At 41.3% G+C, this 14502-nt stretch overlaps 1 protein-coding gene and 1 long non-coding RNA gene across 2 annotated transcripts in view; one reads left to right on the forward strand and one right to left on the reverse strand.

The window, feature by feature from the left end:
* Window positions 1–1268: 1268 nt before the first annotated feature.
* LOC123995788 lies at window positions 1269–10157 on the reverse strand. Its single transcript, XR_006831892.1, has 2 exons — window positions 9813–10157; window positions 1269–3122 (listed from the first exon to the last, which is right to left on the reverse strand). It is a non-coding gene; the product is annotated as an uncharacterized LOC123995788 (long non-coding RNA).
* A 282-nt stretch (window positions 10158–10439) lies between these two features.
* ttll7 (tubulin tyrosine ligase-like family, member 7) overlaps window positions 10440–14502 on the forward strand; it is a 131228-nt gene continuing 127165 nt past the window's right edge. Inside the window, exon 1 of the mRNA XM_046298121.1 lies at window positions 10440–10691. The gene's annotated coding sequence lies outside the window, so the exon portion shown is untranslated. The remainder of the gene's footprint in view (window positions 10692–14502) is intronic.

Genomic DNA, 14502 nt, shown 5'->3' on the forward strand with positions numbered 1-14502 from the left:
CTTCACGCAAATGACAGGGATTTGATCTCGGAGAAGCAGTATAACCTTCTAATTGGACTCATTAAAGAAAAAAAATATTTGTCCAGTTCGAGGTGAGTAATCGCTGTTCTGATATCCAGAAGCTTTTTTCGGTCATAAGAGACTGTAGCTGCAACATTATGTACAAAATATGTTACAATGTGAAAAACACACAAAATAGCACAGTTGGTTAGAGCCCGTAAAACGGTACCATTGTATTTGTAATCCTGTAACTGATTCTATCAAAAATGGAATTCTCCTCATGGTTACGGAGGGATTCAAAGGATGGTGCTTTTAAGTCTGAGGGGCTATCTCGTGCATCCAATTTTTTTTCATCTATTGACATTCCCAAATACACTTGCCCTACCTTAGGCTATTGTACCACTTCATATGGAAAAACAAGCTACATCAGATATAAAAAATAGATGTTATCACCAACAGGCATAGCCATGTAAGTAGGGGTGCTGAGAGTGTTGCTGCAACCCCTGAAAAATACAAACGTTGAAAAAAAGATGTTTTGCATAAAAGTAGTGGATTGGGCCTTTATCAGTCCTGTATTTGCAGACCGTAATAGATCGTTACAAAAAAAATTCAGCATCGCAGCTTTGGCAAAAAAGGTAGTTGTATAATTAAGAACAGTATCTTGATGGGTTCAATAGTTGGAATTGTAAGAGTTGTTGCTCTGTCCCTTTCTCTGCGATCATCATTCTAATGGAATCCAGAAAGAACAAAACCCTGTCCTCAAACATTTACATCAAAAGGTGCAAAGTTATGGGCAAAGACCCAAAACATCCACATCAAATTAAATATTCTTCTTGATCAAATAAGATGGAAAACAACCACTTTTTGTGCAGTATTAATTTACCATCCTTACAAACCACTTAATGTAAATGACTGTATTGTACATAGGATGGTCATCTAGGTTTGTACCTCTAGACTTTCCATCACCATGGAGAAAAACAATGGCAATTCAGTAATTGAGTACATTGGGACATCAAGTGGTTTGTAATGTGACGATGTCGCTCATTTGGTAGAGAATGGCGCTTACAACACTAGGGTTGTGGGTTTGATTCCCACGGGGGACCAATACAAAGAAGTTTGAAAATGTATGCACACAGTAATGCAAGTTGCTCTGGATAAGAGTGTCTACTAAAATGTGAAAGGAATGTATAGACCATTTCAGTTTCCACATAGAAATAAGTTGCATTTGCAAAGTATTTCAATAAACTGGAAAACATATCAAGCAAGCATTTACACCTAGATATGTTTTATTATTCAGATTAACTGTTTTGTACAGATAATTATCAGGCTCAAATTACAAATGCTGGTAAACACTGAAATACAAATACACTTAGTACATTTTCTTCACAAAAGTAGTTCACTGGGACTTTACTAGTCCTGTATTAGCGGACGATATACATGTCGATGTCTTCAGAGCAAGCATGTTTTTTCCTTCTGCATCGCATCTGAACTAAAATGGATCTATTGAACACTTATTTTGTAATTGTTTACATAGTGATGTGTTCTGGACTGATGTGAAGATATATCTTGGCAACAAGATACAAACAACCATTGAAATATCTAAATTTGACATATTATTGTACTACACTGATTCTACAATTGAACATGTTCATACACAAATAAAAGTATAAAGAAAGACCATTTTTATATTTTTAACTGATTTGAAAAATTATAATTAAAACATGCAACAGAAAATGTCTCAAATGCATTAGCTACATTTAAAAAAAACATTATTTAACTAGGCAAGTCAATTAAGGACAAATTCTTATTTACAACAACAGCCTAGGAACAGTGGGTTAACTGCCTTGTTCAGGAGCAGAACGACAGATTTTTACCTGGTCAGCTCAGGGATTTGATCGAGCAACCTTTCGGTTACTGGCCTAATGCTCAAAATCACTAGGCTACCTGCAACCCCATGTGTGTATTTGATTTGATATGTGGATTTGTGTTTTTATTTGTCCTCTTCGTAATTTATTCTTTATGTAATCCCTCTGTCTCTTGTATGTCACTGTTTAATAAAAATAAAAAAGCTAGCCTCAATGGCGCCCTGCTCCGGAGAGCAAAGCAAGCCACAGGTCCCCCCCAGGGTGAGCGGTGCGGATGTAGAGTCCACTTTCAGTTATTTCACCGATTCAACAGCCCCCAACCGCTTCTACACCAATCCAGACACCATATATGGATCAGCCAGAAGGCAAGGATCTATTCTCTCCAAAAAAATATCACTCCCACTGGGTTAGAATCATCCTTGTCATCATTGGGATGAGGCCCAAACACGGCAACCTTCACTGCACCTGCCACCGCAGGTAATTTATCTTCACACTTGTCAGGTTAAATTTCTGAACTACCGGAGTATGGTTTCAAGTACAAAAATCAAAAAAACAAATCTTCCTCACCACATCACTTCCCTCTACACTCAGCTCCTTTCCTACTTCCACTCTGTCCATTTCCACATCTCCATGCTCTTTCCGCTCCTTTATCCGCAGTCCAATTCAAATCACATCCCTCCAGGCACAGGTACCTGTGAGGACAGAACATTCTTCGACAGGATTCCTTGCAAGGCCTCAGCTGTAAAAATCATTGAGTCCCAAAAAATGTGGCACTGCACTTACAATAATAGCAACTTTCTCAGATTTCTTCTGTTTGTGCTGTGCATTTTATGACCATTGTGTGAATGGATCAGCTTGTCCAAAGCACCCTAACATGAACAGACCAGAGGCAGTGGTTGTGGTTCCTTTTCTTTTGTATCGTTTACTAAACGGGTCTTCTTTCACCCGACAAATAACTCCAGTACAGGAAACAGCCAATGCTGAAACACCAGCTTAACAAAACTAATAAACCTAAAAGTCATTGACCTAAAGGCCATGGCCAGAAATGGAAAGCAAAACAACAAAGGCTACTCCTGTCTTGGACAATCATCTACCCGTAAGAGTAACAGGACACTTCTCTCTGCCTAAAGCCTGCCTAGGTTAACAGAGAGACAAGGTGCCCAGTCACAGATGCTTTCTCAGAGGTAGGAAAAAACCGACGTCCTCACAGGTCCCGTCTCTACTCCCAATCCTCCCCCAGCTCCTCTCCTGACACACCTGTATAGAGGAAGAGACAAAGCAATTAGTGGTCCCAGCTGTGTACTAATTGGTTTTACACTGAGTACCTTTCTCCCGAGGAGGGTGCTGTTGTGCCGTCATCCTCCGGCTGATAACTGAACTCCCACAATTGCAATAAACGATACATAGTCCACCCTTTTAACATGCATTATATCAGGATCCATTGGTTGCCGAGAAACATTCACTGGTGCAGGCTCTACTACCCTTGCATCTTCAACGCAGCTCAGTCCTTTGACGCTTCCCACCGCCTTCGGATAGGAGACTTGATGGCCAGCCATTACTCTTGGCACCTCTGTATCCTTCACCAACAGGGCAATCCGGGCTTTTGGGTGCATGTTCGCCACCACAATTGCAACATACAGTGGCAATAATTGGAATTACCTGCTTCAACTAATAGCACACAAAGTATTGTGTTCTTCTTGTCTATATTGAAAACATCATTTAAACATTCACAGTGTAGGTTGGAAAAATGATGTGAACCCCTAGGCTAATGACTTCTCCAAAAGCTAATTGGAGTTAGGAGTCAGCTAACCTGGAGCCCAATCAATGAGATGAGATTGGAGATGTTGGTTAGAGCTGCCTTGCCCTATAAAAAACCCTCACAAAATTTGAATTTGCTATTCACAAGAAGCATTGCCTGATGTGAACCATGCCTCGAACAAAAGAGAGCTCAGAAGTCCCAAGATTAAGAATTGTTGACTTGCATAAAGCTGGAAAGGTTAACAAAAGTATCTCTAAAAGCCTTGATGTTCATCAGTCCATGGTAAAACAAATTGTCTATACATTCAGAAAGTTCAGCGTTGTTGCTACTCTCCATAGGAGTGGTCGTCCTGCAAAGATGACTGCAAGAGCACAGTGCAGAATGCTCAATGAAGTCAAAAAGAATCCTAGAGTGTCAGCTAAAGACTTACAGAAATCTCTGGAACATGCTAACATCTCTGTTGACGAGTCTACGATATATAAAACACTAAACAGAATGCTGTTCATGGGAGGACACCACGAAAGAAGCCACTGCTGTCCAAAATAACAAACATTGCTGCATGTTTGAAGTTTGCAAGTGCACCTGGATGTTCCACAGCGCTACTGGCAAAATATTCTGTGGCCAGATGAAACTACAGTTGAGTTGTTTTGAAGGAACACACAACACTATGTGTGGAGAAAAAAAGGCACAGTACACCAACATGACAACCTCATCCAAACTGTAAAGTATGGTGGAGGGAGCATTATGGTTTGGGGCTGCTTTTGATATGCTGAATATAAGGACAATTTCTGATGCGTTTCTGAGTTTTCAGCACATGGTCAGTAATTTAATAACAAATATGAAATCCATATTTATCTTTCATGCACAAATCAATTTTGGATTCCCTCAGGATATCACACATGGTATGGCCGGATATTGACTCATTAGATATTGTGAGATGTTTATTTGAGTATTGAGGACATGCTCAATCATTTGAAATATACAGTATTAAATCCATATCATTCTTTCATACACTAGCTATAACTGTTGTATTTACTCTGCACAAAGGTGCTCTAAAAGCACTGTAACTGGTAGCCTAACAACAAGAATCAATGTATTTTCTGCTGTGGCGTTCCAACTGTCATTTTAGAATTTGGGCGCCACAAATGAGCTTGTAAGCGGTGTGTGGTCGAACTGACAACTGGAGAAACAAAGAAGTGAGAAGATGTTCAGAAAATAACTCAAAGAAGTTAACGCTAAAATGAGTAGCTAATTTGAGGTGTTTCAATTATTTTAGTAACTAGAATAAAGAACGTTAATAGATTTGGCCAGCAGCCATAGGGCTAGCTAGCTAGCTAGTTTTGTATTTGTATTTTTGCCAAGGCAGCAGCTACTCTTCTTGTGGTCTAGCAAAATTAGGGCAGTTTATAAAATTTTAAAAACATGACAATAAATTCACTGATTTCAAAACACAGATTGTGCCTTCAGGCCCCTACTTCACCACTACCACATATCTACAGTCCAAAATCTATGTACACTTATCACAACTTCCGCCGAAGTTGGCTCCCCTGCCTGTTCGGGCGGTGCTCGGCGGTCGTCGTCACCGTCCTACTAGTTGCCACCGATCCCTTTTTCGTTTGTCTATTTGTTTTGTCTTATTAGTTTCACCGGTGTTTCTGTTGTTTGGTTTAATGAGCTTCCCTATTTTTAGTAGGTGGACCCGCCCTTGTTTTGTGCGGGATTGTCTTTATGTTACGTGTTGTGCGTTTTAGGTGGAGGGAAATGTATTTTCGTAACTTGGCACCCTGTGTTTTTTGGGTTGTCACGTTGTATGTCCGCGCCCTGTATTGTTGGGCTTATCATTTTATGTGCATTTTATCACTCTCATGATGGAACGGTGGCGGGGTGTCAGGGTTTCCTCCTACAACTGGAACTTTACCTGGCGACCATTTGTCCTACTCACTCCGGAGAGGAGAGGAGAGCGTGAGCGCCCTCATCTTCTGTCTGACTGGACGAGCCCTAGAGTGGGCAAACACAGTGTGGAATGGTCCAGACTCGGCAAGGGATCATTACCCCGAGTTCCCCCGCCGAATCCGAGCTGTCCGAGCACTACACGATCACCCCAGGTGAGTCAGCACCAGACTCACCCAGAGCTTCCTGTCAGTCATATGTATGTGTTAACCTCTTTCCCTGGTTTTTCTCCCTCTCTAGAGCATAAGGCGCTAGTCGATTCAGGTGCAGCTGTGAATTTCATGGATTGAGGGCTCGCGTTAAGGCTAGGGATTCCCCTTTAGGGTCAGGAGTGGTCAGGGAGGCCACGGTGCTGCTGGACATGGTAACGCAGGGGAGTCATAAGGAGCAGATTAGTCTGTTCCTTATCGATTCACCTGCGTTTCCAGTGGTGTTGGGAATCCCCTGGCTAGCTTAGTACAACTCGGTGATTTCCTGGTCGACAGGGGGATCTTAAGGGGTGGTCAGAGGAGTGTTCAGGCAGGTGTATAGGAGTTGCCGTTGGTGTGACTACGGTGGAGAGTCCAGACCAGGTTTCAACCGTGTGCATTTCCTCTGAATATGCCGATTTGGCTATCACCTTCAGTAAAAACAAGGCGACCCAAATACCACCCCACGTTGAGGGGACTGCGCGATAGACCTCCTGGAGAACGCTGCACTTCCTAGGAGTCACGTGTATCCATTGTCCCAGGAGGAGACAGTAGCTATGGAGACATATGTTGCTGAATCGCTGGGACTGGGGTACATTCATCCCTCTGCATCACCTGTCTCCTCGAGCTTCTTTTTTGTGAAGAAGAAGGAGGAGGGAAATGTGTGTTCTTTAAGCAGGCCGTTTCCGTCCTGGGTTATCGTATTTCCACCTCCGGGGTGGTGGTGGTGGTGGTGGGTGACCGCGTTACAGCCTTGCGTAATTGGCCGACTCCGACCAATGAAAGAGTGAAAGAGGTGCAGTGGTTTTTAGGGTTTGCCAATTACTACCGGAGGTTTATCTGAGGTTTTGGTCAGGTGGCTGCTCCCATTACCTCACTGCTGAAGGGAGGACCGGTGCGCTTGCGTTGGTCAGCAGAGGCGGGCAGAGCTTTCAGTCGTCTGAAGGAGCTGTTCACCAATGCGCCCGTGTTGGCGCATCCAGACCCCTCTTTAGCGTTCATAGTGGAGGTGGACGCGTCTGAGGCGGGGGACGGGCCGTGTTGTCCCAGCGCTCGGGCGTGCCACCCAAGCTCCGCCCTTGTGCCTTCTTTTCGAGGAAGCTTGGTCCGGCGGAGCCGAACTATGATGTGGGGGACCGGGAGTTGTTAGCTGTTGTCAAGGCTCTGAAGGTGTGTAGACATTGGCTTGAGGGGGCGAAACACCCTTTTGTCATCTGGACTGACCATCGTAATCTCGAGTATATCCGGGCAGCGAGGAGACTAACTACGCGTCAAGCTGGATGGGCCAACACTGCATATGTTATTGTGTGTGTGTATATGCATTCGTCTGTGTCTATGTTTGTGTTGCTTCACAGTCCCTGCTGTTCCATAAGGTGTTTTTTTAATCTGCTTTTTAAATCAAATTTTACTGCCTGCATCAGTTACTTGATGTAGAAAAAAATTCCATGTAGTCATGGCATTATGTGGTACTGAGCACCTCCCATAGTCTGTTCTGGACTTGGGGACTGTGAAGAGAACTCTTGTGGCATGTCTTGTGGGGTATGTATGGATGTCCGAGCTGTGTGCCAGTAGTTCAAACAAACAGCTCGGTGTATTCAACATATACCTCTCACAAATACAGGTAGTGATGAAGTAAATCTCTCCTCCACTTTGAACCAGGAGAGATTGACATGCATATTAATAATATTAACTCTCTGTGTACATCCAAGGGCCAGCCGTGCTGCTCTGTTCTGAGCCAATTGCAAAAAAAATATTTTTTTGTGGCACCTGACCACACGACTAAACAGTAGTACAGGTGTGACAAACTAGGGCCTGTAGGACCTGCCTTGTTGATAGTGTTGTTAAAAAGGCAGAGCAGCGCTTTATTATGGACATACTTCTCCCCATCTTAGCTACTGTTGTATCAAAATGTTTTGACCAGGACAGTTTACAATCCAGCGTTACTCCAAGCTGTTTAGTCACCTCAACTTTTCCACATTATTTGTTTAGTTGAGGTTTAGGGTTTAGTGAATGATTTGTCCAAAATCCAATGCTTTTAGTTTTAGAAATATTTAGGCTTTACTCAAAGCCAGCATGTCATTAGTAAAGATTTTTAAAAGTTATGGGCCTAGACAGCTGCCCTGGGGAATTCCTGATTCTACCTGGATTATGTTGGAGAGGCTTCCATTAAATTGGGGCAGCAGGGTAGCCTAGTGGTTAGAGCGTTGGACTAGTAACTGGATGGTTGACCCTGAACAGGCAGTTAACCCACTGTTCCTAGGCCGTCATTAAAAATAAGAATTTGTTCTTAACTGACTTGCCTAGTTAAAAAGGTAAAAATTAAATTAAAGAACACCCCCTGACAGGTCATTTTTTGTAACATTTTAAAATATATATATTTTTCACATTTAATTGAACCTTTATTTAACTAGGCAAGTCAGTTAAGAAATTTTTATTTATTTATAGTGATGGCCTACACCGGTCAAACCCAGACGATGCTGAGCCAATTGTGCGGCACCCAATGGGACTCCCAATCACGGCCGATTGTGATACAGTCTGGAATTGATCAAGGGTGTCGGTAGTGGCGCCTCAAGCACAGAGATGCAGTGCCTTAGACCTCTGCGCCACTTGGGAGTAAAGTTATCTCACATAGGTTTTTCCAGCAGCAGATTATGATCGATAATGTCAAAAGTTGCACGGAAGTCTAACATAACAGCCCACACAATCTTTGTATCATCAATTTCTCTCAGCCAATCATGAGTCCTTTGTGTAGGTGCTGTGCTTGTTGAATGTCCTTCCCTACATTCTGAAAGTTTGTTGTCAATGTGTTTACTATAAAATAGCAATGTATCTGGTCAAACACAATTTATTCCAAAAGTTTACTAAGGGTTGGTAACAGGCTAATTGGTTGGTTATTTGAACCAGTAAGTGGGGCTTTACTATTTTTAGGTTGTGGAATGACTTCTGCTTCCCTCCCAGCCTGGGGGCACACAAATTCTAGTAGGCTTCATTTGAAAATATGGCAATTGTCCTCAGTAATTTTCCACCCAAGTTGTCAGAACCCGGTTGCTTGTCATTGTTAATTGATTGATAAAAAAAAAAATCAAAAACAGTTCATTCTTCCACAGCTTCGTGGGATGTGTTGGAGGATAATGTGGCGTCGGTCAGAGTCACAAGAAGTCATATTCAGATTTTATGTCTGTCTGTAAGCAAAAGAATCATGCGTTGTACCTCAAAAACATATCGGAGTGGAATGTTTCGTGTGTGGCTCTTCAAAGCAGAGCACTTATCAAGCGGGTTATCTCTGGGGTAGCACATTAAGTTTGTGCAGATGAAATACCTGGGGAAGTACATGTAGGTGGGGTGGTTGGTGAATGTCAATTGACCAGTGTGGTGGATGGAGTGAAGAAATACATTTCATCCAAACTTTTGTTGTTTGATGAAGAGTCTCTCCCTTCTCATGCAAAGTTAGGCTTTACCCTGTAAGAGACTTCGGCGAAAGGGGTCAATAACTATTATCTATATATATCCTGATATCTGACATTTTATAAGATATAAGGAGTAGACATGTTCCAGATATGCATGTCCTTAATTTCATAAATGGAGATAGGATATTCTCTGTGAAGGGACAGTTTCTCCATGCATCCAATCTGGAATTCAGAAATCTCCTTGCTACCGTATGATTCCAGGGAGATGTCTGTGGTGAGATACGTTCAAGATAAGCAAATGATACACGTGCACGAGCTTACATATTTGTAGAATATTCAAACTCCGGAAAGGGTATGTGTCAACATGCTGACATATCTATATGTAGGCATGAACTACTCCACATATTTTCAGAAATGTATCATATCTGTAGTCATTACCTGATCATTTACAGTATGTCATAATTTCAATAGATATCCTTACATGATATTTAATATTCATCCTCATATGTCTGACTGAAAATTAGTAGGCTACAAGGCACCGAAAGCCAAACATCGTCAACTGTAATACAAGTTGCTATTTACAAAGCACATCAATGCTATTTATTTATTTAAAAATACAGCATAGCAAATCCAGAGCTCCAACCTCAAAGACAGTACAGTATGAAGATCCCCGGTCATTGGAGGAAATGTCATGGCGACGTTGGCTATCTAAACGCTCAGAAACACGTATTCGAGGCTAACGGTCGTCTTGCGCCGAACTGCGCATGTGCAAGCCGTCAAATCAAACTCAATGCTTCGAAATAAAAACAAAATTGACGAAAATGAGAACGTGTCCGTTTGTAAATTTCACGAGGTTTGTGTAATAACTCGTTAAATTACATAAGACATTGACTCGAACATAGTTTTCTAGAAATCTAAAGGCACAACCTTAGAACTAAGGAATAATTGTTCACTTCTCAAACCCCGACCTGATCTGCTTTGTCGTCGTCCCCGGAAATCTCGCGATGTTGCGACTCTGCGTATAGAAACTCTGTGGTATGCGTAGGTTGCCATGTCTCCTGTTTGCACTGAAACAGCAACTGCAGTAACGTTTGTGATTTTTATATTTATTGTAAAATCATACCGTTTTGTTCTCTCCAATGGCCAAATAATAAAAATGTGAATAATAAAAAATATCTGAAAATGTCATGCGCAATACGTCCGGTATTTGTCGTAAAGGGATAAATACACATTCAATTATTTACAACTCATGCACACCTATCGAGGAATTGGTTTCACCCACCCTTGGACGCTTTCTCAGGAACTGAGAGCACGCCATAGGACAAAATATTGACATAATTATGTGTATTTCTAGCTACATGAAATATTAGGATTTCCTATTACCTTTCAATATTGAAAGTTAGCATTTACCCCAACATCATAGAACCACGCGAGACTGTGCATAGGTTACTGGTTTATCATCACCATTTGTTTCGGCTGATCCAAGCACTAACGTTAGCCACAACTGCCTGGATAAAATAAGGTAGCTACCTTACCCTTCTATCATTTTCCCCTAAAATAACAGGGTTGTATCAGACTATTGTTCTTTCCAGCATGAGACGTCTGCAAATATGATATTGTTATTCATGCATGTTTGGCTATGTGCCATCCCACTTTAGCTTACTGGAAGTGTTGCCTGCTTTTGTGGGGTCTGGCTACTCTGCATGATAATAACGGGGGCCGTAGCTAGCATGCTATCTGGCTAGCTAGCTAGCTGGCTAATTAACTAACTACCTGGCTAGGTCAATGTATATACACATCTTTGGTAGCTGTACACTTTCGCATCATTTGGACACAATGGTGGCATCTATTTTTTTAACCACACAATTACATAGTTGTTTGGGACTCACTGACAGTTTCAATTTAATATTTGAAGCTAGCTATAACGTTAGATGGATGAGAATAATTCTGCAATCAGCAGAGATGGCCAGCTCCCATTGACATAAAGCTAATTTATCTGTATAGTTTCTCTGCCGATCATGGGACACCTGCACAACAGATTATGTATTTGTAGACTGTATTTGCTCATCCTCAATCACTATTCTGGTGACCCTTTACTAATATACAGGAACCTCCGATTTATCAAACTCCTTTCCTAGAACAATTTAAGACTTTCTTAGGATGTTGGCAGGCAAATGAGTAGTCTATGGCCAAGGGATGATTTGAGATGCCCAGAGGTGTCATTTCAGTTTACGCTATGGTATGCGGAGGGGGTTACCTAGCTACAGCCATCTTTATCTCTGAACTGTTTAGATAAAAAGTTGCGCTGTTCCCAGCATATGCGTCGATGCTCTCTCCATAAAGCCAGCTAGCCAGCCTTGCAAACAGCCTCCCATCCTGTTCCCAGGCGTCCGCATGGTCCTAAAGTCTGCGGGGTTGTACCGCTAAACTGTATTTAATCAGGATTGGAATGATTTTTGTATTCTATTGCAAATAGTTGGTGTTGGCGACCCATCCATACCCAATTGACTCCCCTGGAGATGCCATCCGATGGCCTGGTAAGAATTTGAGATGCCATCTGGCAACAATATTATTTACTTTACTAGGCAAGTCAGTTAAGAACAAATTCTTATTTTCAACAACAGATTTTTACTTTGTCAGCTCAGGGATTCGATCTTGCAACATTCCGGTTACTAGTCCAACACACTAACCACTAGGCTACCTTCCGCCCCAATAAATGGATGCATTGCATGAATGATTGTCTATAATAAATATATTATTGCTCACTGAATAATATCAATATTTGAGTAAGTCATATTTTATATCTAAGATTGATGTAATCTCAGCCTACTGGATGTAGGCTATACCTTGTTACTCTTCTGTGCCACTGTGAGTATTGTAGTTTATTTGTTGTCTAGGCTACATTATATTGCTACAATGCAATCACTCGCTACCCATCCAGAAATGACAATCCCCAGGGCATGTTGATTATGCAGCTAATCAGTAAGGTTTCAAGATATGTCACATCCATAAATTCAGCCGGGTCAGAAGAAACCGGAAACATCAAGTTTTCATGGGAAAATGACATGCGCCTCACATTTGACATTCCCCGGTGAAACATATAGCAGATGCCTATAGTGTCTGTTTTCTTCGAGATTAAGTTCTTGCCACAAAGTCGACAGACGCCACATATTAATTTTGTCGGTGATTCCAACACGGAGATTCCATTATTGCTAGGTAAAGCTAGCATATATCTGGCTAACAGCTAGCTACGGCACGTGCTAGGGTAATATAGGGTAATCTATATAATAGCGTAACCTAGGCCTATTAGCCTATACGGTGCCTTTGGAAAGTATTCAGACCCCTTGACTTTTTCCAAATATTGTTACATTACAGCCTATTTCTAAAATGGATTAAATAAAAAAAATACTCCAATCTATACACAATACCCCATAATGACAAAGCGAAAACAGGTTTTTATAATTTGCAAAGGTTTGCAAAATTTATAATTTGCAAAATTTGCAAAGGTTTTTATAATTTGCAATTACTAACAGAGTATTTGCAAAAAATACAGCGTGCATCCTGTTTCCATTGGTCATCCTTAAAATGTTTCTACGACTTGATTGGAGTCCACCTGTGGAAAATTCAACTGATTGGACATGATTTGGAAAGCCACACACCTGTCTATATTAGAGGTTGACCGATTATGATTTTTCAACGCCGATGCCGATTATTGGAGGACCAAAAAAGCCGATACCGATTAATCAGCCAATTTTTTTACATTTTTATTTTATTTGTAATAATAACAATTACAACAATACTGAATGAACACTTATTTTAACTTAATATAATACATCAATAAAATCAATTTAGCCTCAAGTAAATAATGAAACATGTTCAATTTGGTTTAAATAATGCAAAAACAAAGTGTTGGAGAAGAAAGTAAAAGTGCAATATGTGCCAGGTAAGAAAGCTAACATTTAAGTTCCTTGCTTAGAACATGAGAACATATGAAAGCTGGTGGTTCCTTTAAACATGAGTCTTCAACATTCCCAGGTAAGAAGTTTTAGGTTGTAGTTATTATAGGAATTATAGGACTATTTCTCTCTATACCATTTGTATTTCATATACCTTTGACTATTGGATGTTCTTATAGGCACTTTGTATTACCAGTGTAACAGTATAGCTTCCGTCCCTCTCCTCACAACAGCCACCCTCGAAGCAACGTTACCCATGCAGAGCAAGGAGAACAACTACTCCAAGCCTCAGAGCGAGTGACGTTTGAAACGCTATTAGCGCTCACCCCGCCAACTAGCTAGCCATTTCACATCAGTTACACGTGCCTAATCTCGGAAGCTGATAGGCTTGCAGTCATAAACAGCACAACGTTTGAAGCATTGCGAAGAGCTGCTGGCAAAACGCACGAAAGTACTGTTTGAATGAATGCTTACGAGCTTGCTGGTGCCTACCATCGCTCAGTCAGACTGCTCTATCAAATCATAGACTTAATTACAACATAATAACACACAGAAATACGAGCCTTAGGTCATTAATATGGTCGAATCCGGAAACTTATCATTTCGAAAACAAAATGTTTATTCTTTCAGGGAAATAAGGAACCGTTACGTATTCTATCTAACTGATGGCATCCCTAAGACTAAATATTGTTTTTACATTGCACAACCTTCAATGTTATGTTAGAATTACGTAAAATTCTGGAAAATTCGTTTGCATTGAGCCAGGTGGCCCAAACTGTTGCATATACCCTGACTCTGCATGCAATGAACGCAAGAGAAGTGACACAATTTCACCTGGTTAATATTGCCTGCAAACCTGGATTTCTTTTAGCTAAATATGCAGGTTTAAAAATATATACTTCTGTGTATTGATTTTAAGAAAGGCATTGATGTTTATGGTTAGGTACACGTTGGAGCAACGACAGTCCTTTTTCGCGAATGCGCAACGCATCGATTATATGCAACACAGGACACGCTAGGTAAACTAGTAAAATTTACAACCATGTGTAGTTATAACTAGTGATAATGATTAATTGATAGTTTAAAAAAATGCTAGCTAGCAACTTACCGTGGCTTCTTACTGCATTCGCGTAACAGGCAGGCTCCTCGTGAGGCAGGTGGTTAGAGCGTTGGACTAGTTAACCGTAAGGTTGTAAGATTGAATTCCTGAGCTGTCTGGGACAGGTAGCACGTCCGGTGATCAGGTCAGGATTCAATAGCCGCAGGCAGAACAGTTGAAACTGGAACAGCAAGGAGGTGGACTGGGCCAGGTGGACTGGGAACAGCAAGGAGTCATCATGCCAGGTAGTCCTGAGGCACGGTCCTAGGGCTCAGGTC

Source organism: Oncorhynchus gorbuscha, linkage group LG14, assembly GCF_021184085.1.
Source record: "Oncorhynchus gorbuscha isolate QuinsamMale2020 ecotype Even-year linkage group LG14, OgorEven_v1.0, whole genome shotgun sequence".
Taxonomy (NCBI): domain Eukaryota; kingdom Metazoa; phylum Chordata; class Actinopteri; order Salmoniformes; family Salmonidae; genus Oncorhynchus; species Oncorhynchus gorbuscha.